Raw genomic sequence first — 19,292 nt, forward strand, 5'->3', positions numbered from 1 at the left:
CGTTTGAAGTCTTCATTCTTCCCTCTTCCTCATTCCCCCACATCTAATCATTTCCCTGTCAGTTTTATGTTTACACAATCTCTCTTGCATCTGTCCCCTCCATTTACACTTTCATCACCCTAGTTCAGGTCTTCATAGTCTTTTGCCAAGTCTATTGTTGTTGTTTATAGTCAATTAGTCTAATTGTGTCTGATATTTTGTGACCTCATTTGGAGTTTTCTTGGGAGAGATAGTGGAATGATTTGCCATTTCTTTCTCCAACTCATTTCATTTATTTATTTATTTATCTATCTATCTATCTATCTATCTATCTATTTATTTATTTATTTTTAGGTTTTTGTGAGGCAAACGGGGTTAAGTGGCTTGCCCAAGGCCACACAGCTAGGTAATTATTAAGTGTCTGAGACTGGATTTGAACCCAGGTACTCCTGACTCCAGGGCCAGTGCTTTATCCACTACGCCACCTAGCCGCCCCTTCCAACTCATTTTATAGAAGAAACTGAGGTTAACAAGGTTAAGTGACTTGCCCTGGGTCACACAACTTCTAAGGGTCTGAGTCTGATGTTGAAATCAAGTCCTCCTGACTCTAGGCCAAGTGCCATTTTGGTCTAATTTTAAGACCTTCTAGATGCCATCTCTGTCATCAGTAAAAGTAAAATACAATTGGATTAACTTAACAGAATTCCTCTACAATCTGGCTCCATTTTGTCTATCAACATTTCATGTTAACCCCCTTCACACGTTTTTGTATGACACATTTTGTGCCTTTGTACATTTAAATAAGCCATTCCTTAGGCTTAGAATGTACTCTTTCCTCATCGATAATTGTTAAAATCCTTCTCTTTCTTCAAGGGTCATTTCAGATCCCAATTTTTTTTTTGTGAAGACTTCCCTGATTTCCATAGCTAAAAGCATTCTTTTCTTCCTCAAATTTTCCAAGATCACTTTGAAGAGACAGTCTGATCTAGTGGCAATACAGATAATAATTTTTATTTTATTTATTTTATCTGTAGTTGAAATCGGAGACCCCCAGTCTTAACTCCTACTTGTTTTGCTGCAGCTTGTGTGACTATGGAGGGTAAAATGCTAAACTACCTGGGTCTCAGTTTTCTCATCTGTTTAATGAGGGGGCTAGAGTAGATAACTTCTAAGGTCTCTTCCAGTTCTAAATTCATGATCCTTACATGATGCTGCTCATACATATATCATCTCCTGGGAAAATGGAAGCTCTTTGAAGGCAGAAACAGCACCATTATTCATACACTTTGTACTTATCATAGAAGAATCTTGTAAAATCTTTGTTGTATTACACTGCATTGATTTGGGGTAGGGATTGAACAGAGAGGTGGATCTGGAAAAATCTTAAATGAATTGACTTATGGCCCCTACTCTGTGTTTGAATGCATTGAGAACTGCTAAATCCTCACCTCAGTACAGACCTAGGGTGAGGATAGTGTTTTTTATTTTGCCAAGTCCTTGGTGTGAACCTGTGAGTTTAGCACTAGCTGTTGATGGAATAGCCTGAGGAGACCTCTTGTTACTGGCTACATCAATATTACTCAGCAGCATAATTCACTTCCTAAGAAAAGCAATTCCCATTTGGAAAACTTTCCATACAGGCTCAAAAACTTGTACTTCCCAATCTTCTGTACAGTGGATTCTTAAATCAGTTAGAAATATGTGCTAAAATCCATTATATGTTAAACCCTGAGATTGCAGAGAGAGGTTAGATAGAGAAAGAAGGGAAACACAAAAAAAAATAAAACAACACAAATAAAATATACAAAGTGACTGCCCTCAAGTAGCTTATTGTAAATTGTTACTACATAGGTGATCTTGGGCAAGTCATTTCTCTCAGTTCCCTCATCCGTAAAATGAGAGGTTGGGCAATGAATGGTAGCCTCAGATTCTTCTTGGCTGTGTGACCCTGGGCAAGTCATTTAACCCTATTTGCCTCAGTTTTATCATCTGTAAAATGATATGGAAAAGAAAATGGCAAGTCACTCCAGTATCTTTGCCAAGAAAACCCCAAATGGAGTTATGAAGAATCAGATGCATCTAAAATAAATCAACAACAATAAAATGAGATGTTGAACTAGATGGTCTTTGAGATTCTTCCAGCTCTAAGGGAGCTTTGTTCTATAGAAAAATAAATCAGGATAAACACATAATCATGTTTATGAAGCAATATATAAGGGAGTACAGAATATGCTACAAAGTGATCATAGTGTAATGAAGTTAATGAAGGAGAGAATCCTGAAGAAAGTGAATTTAAAATTATAAGCAAAGGAAATTTAATTGTACTATCTGGTGCTTCTCACATGTGGATCTCTTAAATTCTACCTCAAGTTCAAAATATGTGTCTCTTCAAAGTGATGTTGGAAAATTTGAGGAAGGAAAGAATGCTTTTAGCTGTGAGAGTCAGGGAAGGTCTCACAACAAAATTGGGACCTGAACTGACCCTTGAAGAAAGAGAAGGATTTTATCAGTTAGAGATGAGGAAGGAGTACATCCCAAACCTAAGGGATGGCTTATTTGAATGTACAAGGTCAAAAGAGTGTCATAAAAAGATGAGTGAAGGGGGATAATGTGAAATGTTGACAAAGACAAAATGGAGTCAGATTGTAGAGGAGTTTTGTTAAACTAATCCAATTGTATTTTACCCTCGCATGCATCCTTTTCTCAAAATCACAGCTCACAAGCCCCCATCAATGTGTTTACTTTTACCTATCCAACCAGAAAACACACAATAATAGCTCAAAGCAAAAGACATTTAATCAAAGAGCAAAGCAAATAAAGTAAGAAGAAAAAAATTCCTCTGATATTCATAAGGGCTTATTGTCCAAAAGATTGGACAACAGTGTATATGGTGGGGGAGGAGGACATAAAGAAAGAAAATGCACATGTCTAGGAAACATTCATGAAGCAGTTCAGATGTAGCTTGGGTGCATTCAAGAAGCATTCCACATTGGTATCCAGACAAAGCCTACTTATAAGACTGTGTAGACACTGAAGTATTCTGGTGATGATGTCTTGTTGCTTTCTTTGCTTTCTCACAATTTTATTCTTTTGATGGACTTTTTCATTGTTTAATAGCTATGTTGCTTTTGGGATTACTCTGAATCATCATTCATAGGTCCTCAGTTTCTTCAATGTGTCTGTGGCTTTCTATTGTCATCTTCTGGGGTACAGTTGCTAATAATACTATCTGCCAAAGAGAACTAAAGCTCTTTTAATCCAAACAAGAATAACCTTAGGCCATGGCAGCAATGCCTAGCCAGGCAGTCACAAGAGGCAACAGATGTCTTGGCTTTCTGCTTCTAACAGACCATACTTCTAAGTACAGACAATTATTTGACTTGGGTTAAAATATTCCTTTTTAATTCTCACCAAACTTCTGGTTCAAGCTATTCTGGAACTCTACTTAGAGATGTTCTAGAGCCGACTTGAATCAGTTTCAGAGAGCTGATTGTTAAATTTTTAGTGTGGACAATGATGCCTTGGAAATCTGCAAATGATAAAAATTAGGGTTTGAGTTATTGTTTTACTGATTATACAGCCTTAAAGTGATGGATAAAATGTTAACAGTGCAGATTAAACTTAAGTTGCTGGCATATTTGCCTCTCCCTTCTTCCCAGCTCCTCCTCATTATTAAACATTTCCTACTAAATTTCTCCCTTATTCTTCCTTAATGTCCCTCCTTGGCATGCAAATAAACCTGGGTCAAAAAAAATAGAAGGCTCCAATGAATCTGTTGAAGTACTGTCTTCTGCCTTCTATCCTTACAAGGTGGTATAGCCAATTGAGAGTGGGATCTGATATCAGGATATCCTATGGCTCAAGTCCACTTATGCACTTAACCTCAGTACTTATTCCAGGCTTGGTGTGAAGATTGAGTGAGATAGTATACCCATACATAAGTGCGACATAAATAGTTGCCAACCAATGGATGGAGAGCTGGTGCCCTGAAGCTGACTTCAGGAGGAGGTGAGTTCCAATCTAGCTTCAGACATTTACCAGCTGTGTGACTCTAGTCAAGTCTCTTAACTTCAGTCTCAGTTTTCTCATCTCTAAAATAGGGATGAGAGTGAGACCTACCTCCCAGGGTTGCTTTGAGAATCAAATGAAATGATACTTGTAAAGTGCCTTGCAAATCAAATGCTGTTATCAGTTATTCTTCAGTTCCCACCTTTGACTTCTATCTCAGTTGGCAAGACTGTACTAATGACAAACCCTAGCCTAATGACAAACCCTAGCCTCCCTACATAATTATAATAACTTGGGGTTTTTTTGTTTGTTTTTGTTTTTTTTAGGTTTTTGCAAGGCAAATAGAGTTAAGTGGCTTGCCCAAGGCCACACAGCTAGGTAATTATTAAGTGTCTGAGGTCGCATTTGAACTCAGGTGCTACTGACTCCAGGGCCAGTGCTTTATCCACTGTGCCACCTAGCTGCCCCATATAATTATAATAACTTGAAACTAACTTTACTTTGGTATGTTGGAAGACCTATAAATTCTGTGTTAGATGCTCCTATTATGGATACCTCCATTCTCATTTTTTGAGCTTCTTGTTCATATTTCCTTGCATAAATCTACCCATTCTGTTGGAAGCATCCCTCTTGTTGCTTTAGCATCTTTGCTTTGCCAATGTGTTTGATACTGCCCTTGATGTGTATATGTTCTTATCAGGGTTAGGTGGAGGAGAGCTGGAGCCTCCAGTAGAGGTGACCCTTAATGGTGAGTGTGGCTAATTCTACATTCTGATACTCAAAAACTCATAGGATATCAGCTTGCTGAATGATAAATAGTAACAAGCTCTGAATAAATTCAGATCCTTCCCTTTTCCTGCCCGGACCTCATTTTCCTGTACTCTGTTTTGTAGTCTTGGACTTTTTCACACCCCATCTCTCCATCTGACTCTACCCTCACAATGTTACAGATTTTTGCTTCTATCTCTTCTATCTCTACTCCACCTCAGAATTGTTGTATTTTTTTTAAAGCCTGCATGAATCTCATTGATTATTGCAAATAAATCAATTATTCTAGTCTTGGAGCTATATAGCACAGATGATGCCTTGGAAGATCTATAATACCCTTGAAACTTGAGTTTTGCCCTGTTTCTTGTCTCTGAGTAGGACCAGGTTGAACTGTGATTATATACATAATATACAACCTCCCCCCCACCTTTTTTTTGCAAATCATTTGAGATTATGACTTGCTCAGGGTCAAGTATCTGAGATTGGATTTGAATTCAGGTCCTTTCTGACTCCAGGGCTAATGCTCTAGCCACTGTGCCACCCAGATGTCCCTCCCATCATTTTTAAAACATGATTGATTATCAATTTAGAAAATTATGAATTTAAAAAATAACATTTCAATATACAAGTTACAGAAAAGAGTATTGTATGTTAAACTATGAATTTGTTCTGTTCTTTACTAAATTCCCATTACTATTAAATCCTTTTATTTTGTTACTTTAATGAAATACTTTTTTTCTCCTAAATACTTCTGAGTTAAGAGTCAATCTTTTGTGAATTCATTCCCACACATTCTCAAATCTGAGACTAGACCACCTCAAATTTCTCCATTAGCCTACCTACTGATGATCATAGCAAAAGAGCAGGGAGAAGTTGGACCTAGAAGTCAAGCCTTCTCCAGGTCACTTCTACATGAAGCATTGTCCCCAATGGGTTTTTGTGACTCCAGAAAACCATCATCTCTTTGAGCTTTGTTCTCTAGATAGGTAGAAGGCAAGATACAGGACATTACCTTCTGGAACTGCTCTGAGAAAATAGGGCCTGATGTACAAGATCTTCCATGACACAGTAGATGTCATGATAAACTACCTTTTTAGCAAGTCAACAATAGAGGATGAAAAATGATCAATCTTATCATGGGACAACAGGCCTAGTTGAACTTAATATCCAAGTACTTTTTTCCAATTGGTATTTTATTTTATTTTTCCAGTTACATGGTGTAAAAGTTTTTCAACACTCAATCTACATGCATATGTATATTTTTAAGTTACACAATTTCCTTCCACCCTCCCTTACCACTCCCCTCCCCTCAGCCATCAACAGTCTGGTGAATATTGTACATATACATTTGTGTTTAACATGTTTACAGATTAGTCATTTTCTATATGAGGAATTAGTATTAAGGGAAAAAAAAGAAGACCATGAGATAGGAAAGAAAAATATAAAAGCTATTATTAAAAAGTGAATGTAGTGTTCATTCAGATTCTGTAGGGTGTTTTTTAAATTTTGTTTTGTTTTTCTTTCTCTGTATATGGATAGCGTTGTCCTTAGTAGATATCCTAGGGTTAACTCTCTGAACTGCTGAAAGGAGATACATCACATCCATCAAGGTTGATCACAAGGTTGTTGCTAATGTGTACAATCAGTTCCTATATTTCATTTCAAGCTTCTCTAGAGCCCAACCATTCATGGTTTCTTATAGAACAGTAGTATTCTTTAACATTCATATATACCATAACTTGTTCAACCATTCCCCAATTGATGGGCATCCCCTCAATTTCCAATTCTTTGCCACTACAAAAAGAGCTGCTATGAATATTTTGGAATATGTGATACTTTTTCCATTTTTTTATAATTTTTTTCTGGATACAGACTTAGTACTGGTATTGTTGGGTCAAAGGGTATGATCAGTTTTATTGCTCTTTGAGCATAGTTCCATATTGCTCTCCAGAATGGTTGGATCCATTCACAACTTCTTTAACAATGCATTAAAGTTCCAGTCTTCCCACAACTTCTCCAATATTGTTTGTGTCATTTTTTTTAGGTTTTTTTGCAAGGCAATGGGGTTAAGTGGCTTGCCCAAGGCCATGCAATTAGGTAATTATTAAGTGTCTGAGGCCAGATTTGAACTCAGGTACTTCTGACTCCAGGGCGGGTGCTGCTCTATCCACTGTGCCACCTAGCTGCCCCCCTTTTGTGTCATTTTAACTAATCTGATAGGTGTAAGGTGGAACCTTATAGTTGTTTTAATTTGCATTTCTCTAATCAGTAATTATTTGGAGCATTTTTTCATATTATATATATATATATATATATATATATATATATATATATATATCTTTAATTTCTTCATTTGAAAATTGTCTGTTCTGTAACCTTATAAATTTGGTGCAATTCTCTAAATATTTTAGAAATGAGCCCTTTATCAGAGTTCCTGGTTGTGAAGATTATTTCCCAGCTTTCTGTTTTCTTCTAATTTTTCCAGCATTGGTTTTATTAGTGCAAAAACTTTTAAATTTAATATAGTCAAATCATCCATTTTGCCATTTATAATGTTGTCTATTTCTTGCTTGATCATAAATTTCTCCCCTTACCATAGATCTGACAGAATATTTTTTGATCTGCTAATTGGTCTATGGTATTGCCCTTTATGTCTAAATCCTTTAATCATTTTGATCTTATTTTAATATAGGGTGTGAGATGGGGGCTAGTTTTTGCCATTTTATTTTCCAGTTTTCCCAACAATTTTTGTCAATTAGTGATTTCTTATCCCAGAAGCTAATGTCTTTGTGTCTGTCAAACAGTGGATTACTGCAGTCATTTGCTACTGTTTCTTTTGAACCTATCCTAACCCACTGATTCATTATTCTATGTTTTAACCAGTACCAGGCAGTTTTGATGACTATTGCTTTATAGTATAGTTTTAGATCTGGAAGGCTACCTTCCTTTACATTTTTTTTCATCAGTTCCCTTGATATTCTTGACCTTTTGTTGCTCCAGATGAATTTTGTTACTATTTTTCCTAGCTTGGTAGTTTTGGTAAGGCACTGAATAAGTAATTTAATTTGGGTGGAATTGTCATTTTTATTATATTAGCTCAACTTACCATGAGCAATTGACATTTTTCCAAATGTTTAGATCTGACTTTATTTGAGTGAGAAGTGCTTCTGTAACTATATTCATACAGTTTTGTCTTTATCCAAGTACTTTGAAGTATGGGAAACTAGGGAGTAGAGTGGATAGAACTTGGGACCTGGAGTTTAGGAAGATTCATCTTCCTGAGTTCAAATCTGATCTCTGATACTTCCTAGCTATGTTACCCTGGCAACCCTGTTTGCTCAGTTTCCTCATCTGTGAAATGATCTGGAGAAAGAAATGGCAAAATACTCCAATAGTCCTGCCAAGAAAATGTCAAATGGGCCCCCATCTCATACCCTATATTAAAATAAGATCAAAATGATTAAAGGACTTAGACATAAAGGGTCATGACACTACTGAAATGACTAAACAACATACTTGTATATGGTATGGTGCCAGATATATAAATGAACACATTATTTTTAAAAATTCATTAATTTTTCATCAATAGAAATAGGAAAGTTTAGGCAAAGAATTTCTAAACTATTTCTTTGGTCTACCAGTTTATTAAGTCTATAAGAAAAGGAAATGAGATTAATATGGAATAAACTTTTCTTGATGAACCTGGTCTAGTTCTTTGTAAATAATGGTTTATTTTCTATATGCTCACTAACCTTTCCTTTAATACATGTAAAGGGTTAGCATAAGTCTTCATCAGTTTTCTAAGACTACTTGCTGCTAAAAGAAGCTAAGTCTGGTCAAGTGTTCTGAAATAGCAGTTGATCTTTTACTTATCAGAGACTGTAGCACTTTGGAGTGTTACGTGAAACAAACTTATTTCACTGTTATGAATTAAAAAAAAACTTTGAGATCAATAACTGCGAAGAAATATAAATCAAAACTGTTTTATAATTGTGGACCAAGTGTACTTTGTCCAATTATGATTTAGTGACAGAAAATGAGAACCTGATCATTAACCACAAATAATGTAAGGTCTCTCACAGAGAATATCCAGCTGCTGAATCAAACAGTTATTAAGGTGAAAAGAACAAATTTCAGGGCTATGTCAAAGAAAGACATAATTTTCTCTCTGCACCTGCTATTTTTGAGAGATGGAGAAAAGGAATCTTGCCAGAGGGGTAGAGTTAGAGAAGCTTACACTAATTTTAGGACAATGCTCACTGCCTTTCTCTAAAAGAACAAAACAATACTTTATGAACAATGTTTCCATATATATATATATATACATATATATATATATAAAACCACTATTTTAATAATATTTTCAAAAATATAAGGGGATATGAAGTCAAGTAATCTGGTCTATAGTGTGAAGAGTTCAGTCTCTTCTCCTTTGAGAAAAATCAGCATTCTTTTCCATTCTCCAGTCTTGTGTTATTACTCTTGTTCTCCACAATCTTTTTTCCCCTTTTCTTTAACTGATATGTTTTAGTTTTGAAACACTTTAATTTCTAAATATATCTCTCTCCATCTCTACAACATTTCAAAGATAATTGACACAGATGTACTGGGGATTTCCATCTAAAAATCAAAGGCTATTACAGCTGCAAGGAGCCTTAAGGGATAACCTAGTCCAATCCCTTCAGATGAAGAGACTGAAAAACAGAGCAATCAGTCAATCAATCAACATTTATAAAGCAATTACATGTGGCAAGCACCAGGGATTCAAAGAAAAAGGAAAAATAGTGCCTGCCCTCAAGGGGCTAACATTTTAATGGGAGAGAAAATATGCATATAAATAGTGATATATCCAACATATATATAGATATAAAAGGACCTAGAGGGGAAGGCATTAGATGTGGTGGTGAATGGGGAGATATACCAGGAAAATTCTCCTACAGAAGGTAGAAGGGATTCTAAGAGTCAGGAGTGGGAAGGGGAAGCATTCCAGATAAGGGAAAGAGCCGATGGAAAGAGATGGAAGACTGTGTATGAAGAAGAGTAAAAAGGACAATGTAGTTGGATCATAGAATGCATGGAAGGGCACAAAATGTAAGGAAATTGAGATGACCCAGTTATAAAGAACTTAAGATTACAAATGAAAGAATTCATATTTGATTATAGAGGAATTAGGGCCCACTGGAGTTTATTGAGCTAGGAAGGGGAATGGCCATTAAATTGACATACTCAAGAGAGGAAATCTAGGAACCAGAGGAAGAAGCAGGTCACAGAGTATTTAAAAGGAGTCAACAGAGTCAGAAACCAAAGTTATAATGACATTAGGACATATTTCAGACCACCTAGAAATAGATAGTGAGTTTAGGAAATATCACAATCCTGGAGCAGAGTTATGATATAGTTGTTATGGGAGATTTCAGTTTTCTAGAGATCTGCTGAAAATCTTTCTCTGCCAAAAGTAGAGCTGCTTATGCTTTTATGACTAGTTTTTTTTTTTTCATTCAAAAAAAGTAGAGGAAATGACGGGAGAACACAGGGGAATTTTATTCTGGATCTAATTCTCACCATGAGGGAGAACTCATTACTATGGTGAAAATGATGTGCAACTTGAGGGGAAGTGACTATTTCTTCTTAGAGTTTGTAGCAAAGAAGGAAAGAAAAGCTGGGAATAGTCTGATGGGGGCCAAGATAAACTGGAAGACAGTAAGGGATCATTCAGCTGTCAACAATCAGTTTGAATCAATGATTTCATCTAAGGAACTTGAAAGAACTGACAGATAATTTTGAAGTCACTGGTAGTGATTTTTGAAAAATCATGGAGATTAGAAGATATAACATATGATAACAGAAGGACAAATGTTTTCCTGTTTATTTTTTTAAGGGGAAAGAGAATGGAATTGTAAAAGTATAGGCTATTGAGTTTGACTTCAAAACCCAGCAAAATATTAGAATGAATTAGTTGCCCAAGAAGACTATTGAGAGTAAAGAGCTCCCCTTTAAGGTATAGGCACTACAACATGCTGAGATTAATGGTGAAGGTGAATAAAAAGGCAGACAAAAAAGTTGAGGTCCTAGCTACCATAGGGATTATTATTTCAAGGTAGTAGGTAATCTTGAATATAGTCAGAATTGATGACTAGCTGGAATGGAATCTAACATCTGGGAAGAATCACAATGAAATGCAGCAAAAAGCAAAGTAAAACTTGAAGGGTTCTAGGTCCTGGTGATGACAACAGAGGAAGACATCCATACTTTTGTAGCATCAGAGATATGAACTACCCATTTATGCATGGTCTCTGGCCACATATTTTGTCTATGTGTAAATATGAGAAAACTAAGTAGCACAGTGGGTAGAATACCAGTGCTGTAATCAGCAAGACCTGGGTTCAAATTCAGTCCCACACATTCATTGTGTGACCCTGGGTCAGTCACTTAAACTCCCTGAGTCTCAGTTTCCTGATCTGTAAAATGGAGACAATAATAGCACTCATCCATCAATAAACAAATGAGACAGTATTTATACTTAGAATGATGGTAGGTATTGGGATTATGCAAATGCTTTATCCTTTCCCTTCCCTCCCATCTCCTAGGGTTGTTGTAAGAATGAAAAGAGATAATATTTGTAAAGTCCTTTGCAAATCTTAAATTGTTATATAAATTCTATTGTTTTATTTTTATTACTTATTCTCTCTCTCTACATATACATATACATATACATATACATGTACATATACATATACATATACATATACATATACATATACATATATATATATACACCCAACATATGGTAACTTCATGTTCTCCATATATAGATGCCCCACAAATAATTTTTATTAGAGACCATTTAATCAATTAATTGTGTATGTGTTTATGGAAGAATTTGTTCGAGGACTGTGTATTTGGGAGAATATTATATTATTACTTTACTTATTATCATTCTTTTTGTTCAGTCATGGCCATCTTTTTTGTGACCCCATTTGAAATTTTCTTGGCAAAGAATCAAGAGTAATTTGTTTCTTCCTTCCTCACGTTACAGATGAGGAACTGAGGCTAATAGGATTAAATGACTTATCCAGGTTCACACACCTAGTAACTGACCTATGTCAGATTTGAACACATGAAAGGTGAGTCTTCTTGATTCCAGAATATCATCTATCCACTGTGCTACCTAACTGCCCTTCCCTTACTAAAATTGTATATAATTAAAGGGTGAGTTAGAGAAAGGGAGAAAGAGGAAGAGCCACAGCGATAGAGGTAGAGAGAGACAGATACAGAGGAACAATAATAGCATGGATCTGGAAAGACTGGGTGGTAAGACCAAAACATTTAATCAGTGCCTACTTGGAGGGTAGATTCTAGGGGATTACCTCAGCATTTGTGTTTGATCCTATGCTATTTAGCATGTTTATCGATGATTTGGATAAAGAAATAGATGTCATGATCATCAAATAAGCAGATGAAACAAATCTAAGGAGTGTACCTAAAATATTAGCTAGTAGAATAAGCATCCAAAGAAATCTCATTGGGCTAGAACATTGGACAAATTAAAAGGCTGAAGTAAAATAATGAAAAATAAAATCTTATACTGAGCTTAAGCAACAACAACAAAAACTTTACAAGTGCAATATTGGGACACCAGAGCTAGACTCTTAGTTCCTTTAAAAAATGAATAAGACTCAGAATTTTTAATGAACCAGCAATTTGGTTCTATGACAGTCATAACAGTTAATGCAGATGTTGGCTGCATTAAGAGAAAAATAGTGATTAGAACTAAGGAGGGGAGTCTAATGATGTACTCTGTCCACATCTGGAGTATTGTGTTCAATCTTGGGTACTTTATTTAAGAAAGGACATTGGTAAACTTGAAAAATATCCCAAGGAGGCTAGCACTGGACTGTGAAAGAATTAGATACCATTGTCATGAGAAGCATTTGAAGGAAATGGGGATATTTAATCTAGAGAAGAGAACCTTAGGAGGACATGTTGCTATATTCAAGTATGTGAAAGTCTGTCATGAGGAAGTAGTTTTAGATGTTTTACCTGCCCCAGACTATAGAAGTAGAAACAAGGCATGAAGGGTATAGAGAGGTAGATTTCAGCTGATGTAGAAGAAACTTAACAAGTACAGCTATTCAAAAGTGGAAGCCAAAAATATAACTATTGGGATGCTTTAGATTCTAGAAGGGATCCCAATGTAAGAATTAGATGGCTTTTCAAGTCCCTTCCAATTTTAAGATTTGTGATTTTGTGACTAATAATTCAGTGGTCTCTAAGGTCCCTTTCAAGCTCTGTCATTCTGTGATATTGCTAATTATAAATTAATGATCCCTTCCACATTTTAGCGGTTAGCTGCATGGTACCCTTAAAATTTGGAAAATCCATGTAAAATTTTTGGCCCTTCCTTCATACAAGGGAAAAAATAGGAATTCTTATGGTATTGAAAGATAAAATATGTTGATATATAACACTATATATACGTGTATATATATATATGTGTATGTACATATATTATGCATTTTTGGGGTCCTAAACTTTTTTCACTTTTTGTCTGCTGGCCTTTGTATGTTGTCTGTGGTTTCTGCAAAACTTCCTCAAAATTCCAACTTAATTTCTTATGCCAACCCATGACATATTGAAACTGTGAGGGGGAAAGTCATAATGTGGAAGGAATAATTTTATCATATTATTCATTATTATGTTATATTATTATATTCTGTGATAAAGCCTACATTTTGGTAAGTGGTCATATTGTGTTGAATAGAATCATTAGTAAGTTTTCTTTATTTAAGCGTCATATGATAGTATAATTGAATTCCTTGTTACAATTCTTTTGTAATAGAAAATGAAGAATTTCTTCTTCCTTCCTTTCTTCCTTCCTTCCTCTCTCTCTCTCTCTCTCTCTCTCTCTCTCTCTCTCTCTCTCTCTCTCTCTCTTTCTCTTTCTTTCCTTCTTTCTCTTTCTTTCTTTCCTTCTCTTTCTTGCAGTTGTATTTCGACAATAAGTGAGAGGCTTAGGAAAAAATACAACCTGGGAAGAACCAAATCACACCTGAAAACTCTTACTACAAAAAGCTATGCTTAAAGGACAGGTTTGTATCCCTTTGACAATAGCATGTTTTCTAATTAGAGTATATCCTCTGTGTTATTAGGGATGAGACTCTACAACAGAGTTAAGGGAAAAGAAGGTAAGCCTTGGAGCTAGAGATGAAGCATCTGTTTACCTGCATGAGCTTTGAGTTGAGCCTGAATACCATGTGAGTTCCTCCAGGGTCTTAACTAAAGCTGAGGCTTTTACTGGGTAGTTTATAATTAGAATCTGAAATAAGTAATCTCCCCTGCCAACCTGTAATTATGGTGGGAGTAGGAATCAAAAGGAACACTGAGAATACTTTTCTGCCTAGGGCAGAAAAATTTGTGTGTTGAATTCATGATATATCTGGGGTTGGAATCATGAGGCAGAGGGGGACCAAGGTGCTTATCTTCCCTAAAAAGAGGACTCTTGTAAGTGGTGAAGCATCTATCTCCAAGAGAGTCATCATCAGCATCAAAGTTAGCTATAGAATGAATAGTAGTGTCAGCATCTAATTTGTCTGGGAAGATGGCAATGTGCTTTTGTGTATGCTTTCTGTGAAGGTACCACAGGAAGACCTGAATTCAAATCCAAACATGGACTAGCTTTTGACCTTAAGCAAGCCATTTAATTCTGTTTGCCTTAGTACCTCATCTGTCAAATGAGTAGGAGAAGGAAATGGCGAACTACTCCACTCAGTGGGGTCATAGAGAGTAAAATATGACTGAAATGACTCAACAACAAAATCTCTCCTGAACCTGATGAAATTATAAGATTATGGAACTTTATTGGAAGGGCATAACTCCAAAGGAGCCAGATATAGGTCTTAGCTTTTTGTTGAAAGAAAACAAGAATCTTGGGGTTTCCAGTGATTGGGGATGCCTCATGGTGATTGTTTGACTGAAATCCAGGAGAAAGGGTCCTTGTTGGAGGGTTCCATAAGAACTAGCAGTGAAATATCCTACTTTGTTTTTACCTTCCCCCACAACCCATTTTCTTTCTCTTAGTCATTCATATTAGACAGTAGAATATGAAGGAGAGAGGAGGGAGGAAAGAGAATTTCTCCATTCTTCCCAGAATTATAAAAAAAAAGTCAACTTGCATGAAAAGTACTTGGTAATTAGCCTTTGCTTGTTCAGAAGAACCTGAGTATTTTATGGATTTCTAGTTCCTTTCCATCATCTTCTGACTTTGTTTCCATTTCTGGCATTAGCTAGAGACCAGTAAAATAAGAATTTTAGGTTAAGCATGGAGAGACTAAGGAGCCTAATGGAAGAAGCCAAGACAAAGTGCAAGAGTCACTTGGAAGGATTGTGGATCATGTGTAGATATTCTGTAACTAGTTCTAATATGCCAATCATTTAGGTAGAAAGAGCTTTTTTGGGGGGGTTGGCTGTCCAATTCAAATAGGGATTGGTTTCAAAAACATAGTCAGTCTTAGCCTGGACCTTTTTTGTCCATACTTACTTTGGCTAAGCTCTACTAGTACGTCTTCTTCATTAATAGCATCTCCCTTTAAAGTCATGTGGTCATAAGAGAGGACCTCAAACCTGTCTTCTGGTTCCAAGTCTGGCATTCCTTCCACTTCTGGAGAAATTAATTCCAGCCTCCTAAAAAATAAGGTCCTATCCTTTGTTTGCTGTTGTCCCTGTTTTTCGCAGTTTATCAAGGTTATTCATAACTATTCCTCTAGTAAATAATAACCCAAAGTCACACAATTAATAAGTGAAAGTAAATTTGAATGCAGATCTTCCTAACTCTCAAGTGAATGCTCTATCTGCTTCACTACAGCAGCTGTACAACAGTCTCTTTGTAGACTTATTATTGCAGCAACCTTCTTATCCCAGTTACCCCTTTTTAGTTGTCTTTTTTGGTAAAGAAACTATTTTAAATCAACTTTTTTTTTTAGGTTTTTGCAAGGCAAATGGGGTTAAATGGCTTGCTCAAGGCCACACAGCTAGGTAATTATTACGTGTCTGAGACCTGATTTGAACCCAGGTACTCCTGACTCCAAGGCCGGTGCTTTATCCACTATACCACCTAGCCACCCTAAATCAACTTTTTTTAAAAAGTAGTTTTTAATCAGGATAAAATTGACTAGAAAGCATTAGGACTGTCAAATAATTACCATGAAATTCTAAGAACATTCTCAGCTTTATGTTTTTACTAAAAGGAATATGTGTAGAGGAGATGGGATCATAGAATTATTGATTTAGAACTATGAGATACCCCCTCATTTTATAGGTAAAGATACTGAAGCTGAGAGAGATTAAATAACTTTACCATGGCTATACAGTTAATAAGTGTCTGAGGAGGAATTTGAATGCAGTACTTTCTGATCCTGGCTTGGTGCTCTCTCCATTGCATCACCTGGTTATCATCTTGCTGTTCTTTTTCCCTTTCCACATTGCTTTCTCTGCAGTTTTTTTTCTCCCAGCTCCTGTTCAATTTCTGTTCTAAGTTCTTCTGTCTCTCAATTCTGACTCAAAAGACAAGTAAACAAACAACATACATTGAGCCTGAAACTCAATATTCTCTAGCAAGATTTAAAAAAAAAACTGTAATAATTACAATCTATAAAATGTCCCATATTCTTCCATTTTAAAATTGTGTGGAGGAAAAAAAAACCCCCCAAAATCACCCCTTTCTCTTTTCCAAAATAAATTAAAGACATTTTTTCTGATATAGATATCAATATGATGATGATGATGTTTGGCCTTTGTTTTTGAAGAAGACCATGACAGCAGGGAGGTGAAGCCATGACATGCACATGAATTAGATTGGGGGGGGTGTCTTGTGCTAAGTCACCAGCCTCACTTTCTCCTCTGGAGCACTCTGGTACCAGTGGTCAGATAGGAATAAGGATGACTGGAGATGGCTCTGGAGGCAGGACAATCAGGATGAAGTGACTTGCCCAAGATCACAGAGCTAGTGAGTATCAAGTGTCTGAGGCTAGATTTGAACCCCCTTCCTCTTGACTCCAAGGCCAGTGCCCTATCCACTGTACCATCTAGCTGCCCCTGACCCAGATATAATACTAGCAGGCCTGTATATATATATATCAAAGAGATTTTAAAAAGTAGAAAAGGACCTTTATATACAAAAATATTTATAGCAGCTCTTTTTGTGGTGACGAATTAGAAACTGAGAGGATGCCCATTAACTGGGAAATGACTGAAAAAGTTGTTTATTGTTAAGAGGGAATACTATTTTGCTATAAGAAATGACAAGCAGAATGGTTTCCAAAAAACCTGGGGAGACTTTTACGACTGATACAAAGTGGGTAGAACCAGGAGAACATTGTACATGGTAATTATGATCCTGTAAGAAGAATGTTCAACTGTAAAAGACTTAACTATACTGACAGACGGTGATCTGAGACAATTCCAAAGGATCCATGATGAAAAATGCTATCTACTTCCAAGGAGAAAACAGATGAACCATGAGTGATAATAATGAATAGAAAGAGAAAGAAGGTGGGATTCAGTAATATAGCAACCACATTATTAATGAATATGGATGTATTTCCCATTTAGACTAAGTAAAGTTGTTGGTCTTAATGGGAAAAGGCACAAACAATAAAATGCAAGAGGCCTCCTCTGACTGGGAGCCAAGATCCTAAGAGAGCATAGCTGAAGAGGCTTTGTCTACTCTAAGGCAAAGAGACTCTGTCCTTTCTGATAGGAAGTGGGAATTAGATCTTGTCCTGGTGGCAATTTTCCCTGGATCAGAAATGGATTTCTTTAGTGAGGGACCTCACTCTAACTTATGATAATCACCCCAGTATATATTCCAGATACTTATTGAGATGTATGCAAATATTTAGGTGGAGACTAAGGTACAAAATGTCTTAACTAGCTTTTTCCTGGGCAATTAAGGTAGTCTAAGCTTTAGATTGCTTTGTAATTGTTTTACACATGAAAATGTCTCACCTTACATTTTCCCCTCTGTCTTTGTCCCTAACTTACCTGCTGAAAGCTAAATGGATAACAATTTTACATAAGGAGTGGCTAATCTTAGAGCCTTGAATGTAGTAAATATATAATAAAAATTTATTTCATATAATTGATATGATTTTGCTTACTATCTCAGTGGGTGAGAAAGAGGCTGGAGGAAGGGAGAAAATTTGGAATTCAAAATGGAAAAAAAGAATGTTAAAAATAAGTAATAACATTTTTAAAGTATTTGTTAAATTAAGTACTCTCAGGAATTCCAAGTGAGGATGCCAAATATTCCTTAGTTGGGGAGGGGAGCAGGGAGAGAGGGGCGAGTTCATCTCAGTACTATAACATAATGACTCTGAAATGAAGCATTTGAATTATGTTTCCCTGGGGCAATAGGAAAAGTTAGAACAAGATTGATATCAGATTCTCTTCCATTTATTTATTCCCATTGTATGTAGATTGGCTATCAATCATAGTATATCTTTTCTATAAAGAATTCTCTTGGTAGCTGCTTCTTTCCAACAAGACCTTAGGACTGTTCTCTCCTATGGTTTAGCCAATGCTAAACAAAGAGGCTGAGGAAAAAAAAAAACAGAATACTGTATTCCTTGGAAATGTTTTTATTTTTGGTGAAATCTGGTCATGCCAGGAACCTCGTCATTTCCTGTGCTAATAGTTTAAGTGGAAAAGTAGGAGATGACTGGTTTAGGGTGGAAAGGGAAGGGTAGGCAGAATGAAGTTTTTTAGTAGACAAAATACTAAAATTTTCCATCTATGTATTTTTCATGGGAATTACTAGGGTAATTTTTATGGGGACATTTTATTTAATTTTATGTGAGGTAGCATGTCATAGTGGATAGAGGACTAAACTTTGAATTAAGAAGACCTAGGCTTAAATCTATCATCTAACACATATTGGCTATGAGATTATGTCAGAGCCTTCAAGAGCCCAGGGCCATCTCCATACTTTATGGTTGTTTTTTTGTTCTCTGCAAGGACAAGAATGCTATCACTTACAAACAGTCCATAGTAACTTACTTGAGTGGAAGGTACTATATATAGCTGCAGTTTTGGAGAGGTGGTGATGATGGGGAAGATATGTTTTTTCCCTTATGTTTTCATCCAATAGTAACTTCCAGTTAGTATAACATCAAGACCACAGTTTTGGGAAAGGATTGCCTTAGAAAATCTAAACAGGGGTAGCTAGGTAGCACAGTGGATAGAGCCCTGGAGTCAGGAGGACTGAGTTTAAATCCAGCCTCAGACACTTAATAATAATCTAGTTGTGTGACCTTGGGCACGTCACTTAACTCCATTGCCTTGCAAAAAAAGAAAGAAAGAAAGCCTAAATGGGTATTTTAAATGTCCTTGAAGAATCATAGCCATTAATTTTTACACTGGGTTAAGTGTTACAAATTGGACAGGGAAAATTCACCTGTTTAAATGGCAATGAGCGTTGGAGGGGTTGAAAGAAACTGCTCACTTCCTAGTAGTTTTCTATTTCAATTATTCTTTTTAGCTCA

The 19,292-nt window shown here is 36.1% G+C and overlaps 1 long non-coding RNA gene across 1 annotated transcript in view; it reads right to left on the reverse strand.

Moving 5' to 3' along the window:
- Window positions 1-2,730: 2,730 nt before the first annotated feature.
- Window positions 2,731-19,292, reverse strand: part of LOC141522170 (uncharacterized) — a 30,805-nt gene continuing 14,243 nt past the window's right edge. Inside the window, exon 3 of the long non-coding RNA XR_012478142.1 lies at window positions 2,731-3,508. This is a non-coding gene — a long non-coding RNA (uncharacterized LOC141522170). The remainder of the gene's footprint in view (window positions 3,509-19,292) is intronic.

The sequence above is a fragment of the Macrotis lagotis genome, chromosome 4 (genome assembly GCF_037893015.1).
Source record: "Macrotis lagotis isolate mMagLag1 chromosome 4, bilby.v1.9.chrom.fasta, whole genome shotgun sequence".
NCBI lineage: Eukaryota > Metazoa > Chordata > Mammalia > Peramelemorphia > Peramelidae > Macrotis > Macrotis lagotis.